The sequence below is a fragment of the Pleurodeles waltl genome, chromosome 4_1, assembly GCF_031143425.1.
Source record: "Pleurodeles waltl isolate 20211129_DDA chromosome 4_1, aPleWal1.hap1.20221129, whole genome shotgun sequence".
In the NCBI taxonomy this organism is placed as follows: Eukaryota; Metazoa; Chordata; class Amphibia; order Caudata; family Salamandridae; genus Pleurodeles; species Pleurodeles waltl.
Genome location: NC_090442.1, coordinates 585,389,708 through 585,397,610, shown reverse-complemented (window position 1 = coordinate 585,397,610; position 7,903 = coordinate 585,389,708).

The window sequence follows — 7,903 nt, the reverse complement described above, 5'->3', positions numbered from 1 at the left end:
CCTGGGCTATCACAGCATGACAATGTTATTACTAGCACAGCGCATGCTTTAGCTCTTAGAGCCGTGCTGGACTCCTGATTCAGTTCTTCCCATAAATGATCTAGGTTGCGCATGTCTAGTTACCAAGTATCTTAGCGATGAAATGGTTGGAGCATATGACTAATTTGTTTGCATCTTGACATAGGTCCTTGGACCTATGGAGGAGAAAATTAGCTTCTCTGAATTACTAAATTATATTCTTAGCTCAAAAGAACAGTGTTCATTGGAACCCAATGGGATCTGAAACTAGTTCTTAACATTTAACCATGATTACTGGGTGGCCTTTTTGTATAAGGTATTACAATATGGCTCCCTCTCAGAGTGTTGGTTGGGAGACATTACTGTTCCAATATACAAGAAAGAGGTCTAGACTGCACAAAATCTTTCAGTGTGTTACCTCTTCTAAGTAGACTTGGAAAGAGTTTTGATAAAATGATCCAGCACCAACTGGATGATGGATGAGAAGCCTGTCAACTTATTCCTGACATACAGGCTAGCCTGAGAAAAAAGATTTCCATCTGATCAGGTGTAAATTAGGACCTGTTAGACTGATACATTTTCTGGGTCTGACAGAGCAGATTGTTTGTCGCCTTTATGGACTTGACCAAGATGTAGGTATCAAAGGATTTCGTTTGGGACAAATATATATCCTTTTCTATCTGGAGGAATCAATTGCAGGCCTTGCAGATGCTTCAGTGGTAAAACATGGCTGAAAGTTTGGCTGGACTAGGATACATTCTTTGATATGTGAATGATACAAAAAGGCGTACAACATTGGTGTGTTCAGGTTCCAGTCCTATTTAGTTTGTATTTGGGTGATTTGACTCCTTGTCTCTTCCCCTTAATCAAGTAGAAACTATTCCTCCTAAAGTGGGCTTGTATGCAGCTAGCCTCTGAAGTTTGCAACATAGATTGATCAAACCTAAACTCATGTTTTCTTTTACAGTGGAAAGTACGTATGTCATTCAACATTGGATCATGACATATTTGTAGGTAGGGTCTGCTAGTGAAAGGCACTATAATGCTGCACACAAACAAACCCAAACTGTAATTGAACGGACCGTTGGTATTTTGTAAGTCAGGTTTAAAGGCCTCCGTAACAGTATACCCCAGATAATGTAAACATTTTGCCCTGGATGCAAAGTAAATAACATTGCAATTTAGAGAGGATTACCTAGAAAATTATTGAAGCATAACCTGGTGACAAAGAGCCCCACCCTCAATCAACACATATTTCCACAAGATATTTTATGTTTGATGTATGCAAGGGACCATAGAACACATATTACAAAAAATTATTTTTCTTGTATATTTTGGTAACTTAAACACACTTGCACAAAATTTTGGGCCCGATTACGAGTACGGCGGTCCTAGGTGGTGCGGTGGTGGTCCGACTGCCTCATCCTTGGTGGTCTGATCGTCAGACTAGGATGCTGGCAGATGGACCGCCACAAGCCCGCTGCCACCACCAGGATCATGGATCCTGCTGTGGCTGCAGTGGGGAATGCTGTGGTGAGTCGCGGCGGTGCAGAGGCTTGCACCGCCTTGCTGATTACAACCTGTCATTCCACCTAGCTTTTCATGGGGAGGACCCTGCCATGAAAAGCCAGGCGGAATGGCAGGGAAGAGGCCCCAAACAGGGCCGCTGGGCAATGTGGCTGGAGGCACATATCGTGCCCCCTTATGCATCCACTGTCAGTGGCCACTGTGTGCAAGGCACAACATTGTGCCTGCACACAGTGAGCCCAAGTTGCTTCTGGCGCTTCACTGCTGTGGCATGTTTCCCAGGCCCACTTAATGGGTTGAAGCATGCCATTGCAGTGTCACCACCGCAGGCTCTCCACCAGCACGACGGTGAGATCATAGTACAGTGGTGGGGAGGCCACCGGCTTGGCGGCCGCCTCCCTGCTGTCATATTGGCTGTCAGACCGCCAAATTCATAATAAGGACCTTTAAATAAAAACTAAGTCAAAGAAAATGTAACATTATATTTCTTTACGCATTCATTTTAACATAAATCATTTTTTTACTTTCTTTTACTCTTTACCTGTTTGTCTGATCATCACTACCTGGTCACTGTAGGGTGTAATTCCCAACTGCTTTTACTTGTATTGCAGGTACCCTCTCGGACGAAAGATTACTGACACTCAAACCCTCTGCACTTTTAGGTTGTCTTCTGATATTAAAGCTGTAGTAGTGGCTCACAGTTCCTCTGAAACAGTGATTCCTAACTTGGTTCTTAACTTGTGGTCGGTGGACACCTGGGGGTCTGCAAGACCTACTCAGGTGGTCCGCGAATGGTTTATAAAATTAAATAGCATGAAAATTAATAAATTAAAATGAATATGCTGTATACACATAAATATGCAATTTTTAAAACAATTATATTTTGATTGTGATTTAAACAAAATATTTCAATAGTCATGGACTTGTTTGGTGTACTTGTTTTTATATTTTTGTGCATTGAGGTTCAAACCAGAAATTGCTTAGGTCGGGGTTCTATGGCCTTCAATAAAAACTCAGTGGGGGTCCCCGGATTCCAGTAATAATTCAGTGGGAGTCCACAGCAGCCAAAAGCTTAAGAGTTGCTGCTGCTTGTTACCTTTAGTAATATTCTATTGATGTCACCATTTGCTTACTTAACCCGTTTAGTGCATGTGTCAGCCAATGGCACTGGAGGCGCCGGAGGGTTCCGTCACCCCGGAAAAAATGTAGAATTGCTTCTGTGTTTCTCCCTGCCCCCTCTCCTGCCCATCTGTGACGTCAGCACGCAGCGAGGTGGGCTGACGTTACAGTTTTTCTCCCTCGCTCTTTCTCTCTCATTCTCTCTCTCTCTCGCTATCTATCTCTCTCTCTCTATATATATATACATATATATAGACACACCTACATAAAGAGCTATCTCGATATATGTAGATACAGACTTATGTCCACAGATTTGAAAACACCAGGAGACAGAAAATAGGCAAACAAAATTGTATCAGACAGGAAGTAATACAGAGTGATAAAAGTACTGACTTTAGATAAGATACGGATTAAGAAGATGCAAGTTGTGCTGGTAATCCCACAACATTAATGGAGGAATTAGATTTTCTACGGCGGGAGACAAGATCAAAACACAGACCTTGGAAAGACAACATAAAGCAAGGAGGAAGAGGCAAAGGCAACAAAGAAGAGGAGGCCATGGTAAAAGGAACGCCAGGAGGAAGCAGTGGAAAAACAACCAGGATGAACAGGAAATGCTGATGGATCCCAAAGCGGTAGTTGATTTGACTGATATTCCACTCTCTAATGATGACCTGAAAAATCTCTCTTTAGGACTATTGGATTGTCACGGGAATCAGTTTGATTGTATACAGACAAGGAATCATCTTTTTAAGTTCACAAGGATATTGGAATTGTTGTCATTGCACAAATTGAAAGTTGTGAAACATCCATGTTCCATTACACCTATTAGGGAGTGATCTTCCAGTAAATTGCTGGTTGAAGACATTGCAGTTCAGTTATGAAGGAGCTGCTAGAATTAGAGAGTGTGGTTGAAATGCTTGAGTACAAAAGGGTATGGTTATCTAAGGAAGGGGGTTTGTTATTTAGACCTGAGTCCAAAGTGATACTATCTAACACTAATGACGCCATGGACTAATTTGTGGAAAACATGATTAAAGAGTTAAAGGGTATACAAAGTAAGAATATGAGCAAAAGGTTTAAGGTTGATAGAAGCTATAACAATGCCATGGAAAAGGTAGCTCAGAATCCAGAAGTAGTCATCAGAAGCTCAGACAAAGGGGGCAATGTAGCGCTGTGGTCCACCAAAACATACATGGAGGAGGCTTATGCCCAGTTGGGGGATCCCACTTGTTATAGAAAAGTGGACCTGGCACATTTCAATGAAGTTGCTAAGAAGTTCACAGATATGCTGACAGAATGGAGAACACAAGGTCTTATCAGCAATGAAAAATATAGTTATCTAGGAACAGAAGACCCAAAAATGTCTGGTATTTTATTTAATACCTAAAATTCATAAGCATGCTGTGAAACCCCCCGGGGATTAATTATAGCTGCCAAGAGGGGCTGTTTGAGAACGTCTCCTGTTATGTTGACTACTTTTTATGTCCTTTTGTACAAAACCTTCCATCATATATAAAACACACCACAGTTTTTTTCAGAAGAGTATTAGATATTACCTGGGAAAATGGTACTTTACTGTTGACACTTGATGTAGCCTCATTGTATGTTAGTATCCACCACTCTGATAGTCTCAAGGCAGTAAAGCACTTCCTCAGAGGTAGACTCATTAGATTTTATAAGCACACTAAAATGTACTTCGTATGATAGAATGGTGTCTCAAATGTAACATTTTTATACAACCAGGAGATATTTGAACAGCAGAGGGGGACCGTGATGGGCACTTGTTTCACCCCTAGTTATGCAAACCACCACATGGGCTGGTGGGAGGAACAAGTGATCAGCAGCCCCCCATTGGACAAATGGAATGTGAACATTGCCTTATGTTCAGGTTCATAGATGATATCTTTGTAATTTGGAAGGGTGACAAAGAATCATCACTAATGTTTGTCCCTGAGATTAACAACAATGATTTGAACCTGAAATTTGCTTGCAATGTAAGTGAGACTGAAGCGGAATTTCTAGATAAAAGCTAGAAATACAAGGCAATAGAATTACTGCAATGCTCTACAGCATTGTACACGCCAGACGTTTCCATCCTGTCCTACTTAAAGAGAGTATCCCCTATGGAGAGCCTTTAAGAGCCAAGAGGATTTGCAGCACCAAGGAAGGTGTTCTTAAGGTTCAAGTAGACATACTGCAAAGATTCAAAAACAGAGGATACAGTAATGGCGCTTTAGGCAGTGTGCGTGTAAGAAAGTCAGGTGACTTTAGAAGGACAATATACACTTTAGCCAACAGAGCAAACGTAGAGTCGAGGAGAACCAACAAAGATTTATAATCACACAGCACACCAATTGGTCAGAACTGCTTTAAGACAGCACTGATACCTCCTCACCAGAAACACAGTGATAGGAGAAGACCTTTGTAGAAGATCGTTAGTCACCTATAGGAGAGCTAGTTAGAAGTGATGTCAGAGTGGAAAAGAAGACATCGTTAAAACCTCTGGATGGCTTTGCAAAGCGTATGAAATGCAAAGCCTGCAAAAATGGGGAGAATATAATAGAGACTGGCCTGTTTGGCAGGGTGAAGTACAAGATCAAAGAACATTATACTTGTAGGAATGGCTACGTGGTATAAATACTTAAGTGCACTATTAGACTTTTCATCCTTGACGTGGTCTCCCTTAACGTTTTGCATCTGTTTCCCAGGTTGATGATGTGTGCTGGACTATGTTTTAGCTGTTTTTGTTACTCTGAGCACTTAACCACTGCTAACCATTGTTAAAGTGCAAGTGCTCCTATACAAAATGTGTATTTAATTGGCTTATCCAGGATTGGCATATTTGATGTACTAGTAGGTCCCTAGTAAAGTGCACTTGAGGCGCCCAGGGCCTGTAAATCAAATGCTACTAGTGGGCCTGCAGCACTGGTTGTGCCACCCACATAAGTAGGTCTGTAATAATGTCTCAGACCTGCCACTGCAGTGTCTGTGTGTGCAGTTTGAACTGCAAATTCGACTTGGCAAATGTACCCACATTCCAGGCCTAAATCTTCCCTTTTCCTACATGTAAGACACCCCTAAGGTAGGCCCTAGGTAGCCCCACGAGCAGGGTGCAGTGTATGGGTAAGGTCGGACATATAGTAATGTGTCTTATATGTCCTGACAGTGTAATATTGCTAAATTCGTTTTTCACTGTTGCAAGGCCTGTCCCTGTCATAGGTTACCATGGGGGCTACCTTTAAACCTAATTAAAGTGTAGATTCCATTTGGGAGCGGTTAGACATGTGGAGTTTGGGGTCTCTAAGCTCACAATTTAAAAATACATCTTTTAGTAAAGTTGATTTTAAGATTGTGTGTTTGAAAATGCCACTTTTAGAAAGTGGTCATTTTCTTGCTTAAACCATTTTTTGTGACTCTGCCTGTTTGTGGGTTCCCTGTCTGGGTCAATTTGACAGTTGGGCTGGTTGCACCTCTCACTAGACAGTGACACAAAGGGAGCTGGGGTTTAGTCTGCATTTCCTGATGAGCCATCTGTGCTAGGAGGGAGGGGAGGAGTGGTCACTTACACCTGAAAGGGCTCTGCCTGCCCTCACACAATGCAGTCTCCAGCCCCCTGGTGAGTGTCTGGGGCCTGGCCTGGGCAAGGCAGGATTTCACAATCAAGAGAGACTTTGCTTTGAAGTAGACCTACTTCAAAGAGCAAAATGGGTATAAGAAGGGCACCCAAAACCACAGACTTTAGAACACTTCTGGAAACCAAGAGGAACCTCTGCCTGGAGAAGAGCTGAAGGGCTCAGGAAGAGCTGCCCTGCGTGTGACTGTGCTTTGTGGAGCTATCCTGCTGTTGCTGCTTCTGCCTGTGCTAGAGAACAAAGACTAGACTTTGTGGTGCCTTCCTTCTTCTGAGGATCTCCAAGGGCTTGATTTAGAGCTTGCTTCCTGTTATTTGAAGTCTAAGGGACAGCAAAGACTTCTCTCTGCCAGCACCTGGAGTCTCTGGAGAGACTCCTACTCTGCCAAGTGGTGCCCATCCAGTTCCTGGAACCCTGAAAGGAGAAGCTGGCAGTCCAAGAGTGAGAAATAAACGCACAGAACGCCATGCGTGGACAAGATCGACGCAATTCCGATCTGCGGCTGAAAAATTGACACGCAGCTGGATTTGTCACTGAAAATCGACGCTTGCCTGCTACGCGACCCAAAGATCGATGCCCGGGGCTGGAGAAATGACGCACCGCATCGCTGACGGAGGCTGGTGAGATCGCAACCCGCGCTACGTGGTTTTCGTATCATCGTGCGGCTGAATTTCTAATGCAAACACCGCTGGGCGGGTAAAAATGACGCAAGGACACGAGAGTGCTGACCGGATCGACGCATCGCTCTCCTGTGGAGAGAAGAAATGACGCACGCCGACATGACGAAAGGAGAAAATACCCAAGGTCTCACTTGTGAGTGAAATCGATGCATCGCAAGCCCTTTTTGATGCACACTCGCTGGAGCGGGGTTATTTTTGACGCGCCCAAGATACATTTTCACGCTAACAGCGTTAGTGTGTGTTTAAAATTATGAAGACTCTTTTTGCATTTTTAGTGATAATTTAACTTGTGCATTGTGGATTTTTGTTGTTTTGGTCTTGTTTTGTTTAGATAAATATTTTCTATTTTTCTACACCCATGTTGTGTCATTTTGTAGTGTTTTTCATTAAGTTACTGTGTGTGTTGGTACAAATACTTTACACCTAGCACTCTGAAGTTAAGCCTACTGCTAGTGCCAAACTACCAAGGGGGCAAGCAGGGGTTAGCTGATGGAGATTTTCTTTTACCCTGACTAGAGTGAGGGTCCTTGCTTGGACAGGAGTAACCTGACTACCAACCAAATACCCCATTTCTAACATGCACATGCCCAAAAGTGTATATAGGGAGTACCACCCTACAAGTTCACAAAAGAATCCTCCAACATTTGAGGGACATCAAAAACCTGGATACCTCTTATCAAGTGCCAAGACATTTCGACTCTGTGCATGGTGGGGACGAAAAAAGAACTGAAGTATAATGTAATAGATGGAGTGCCTAAGGAGGGAAAGAGTGGCAACGGAGACAAAAAACTAAGAATATTGGATTTGAAATATGTAATTGCTTTAGACAGTAACAAGCCGAAAGGTTTAAACTGCGCTGAGAAAATGTATATACACCTGTGAAATACCAGTTTTAGGGGGATCGCCTTTGATGTTCTTTCACTG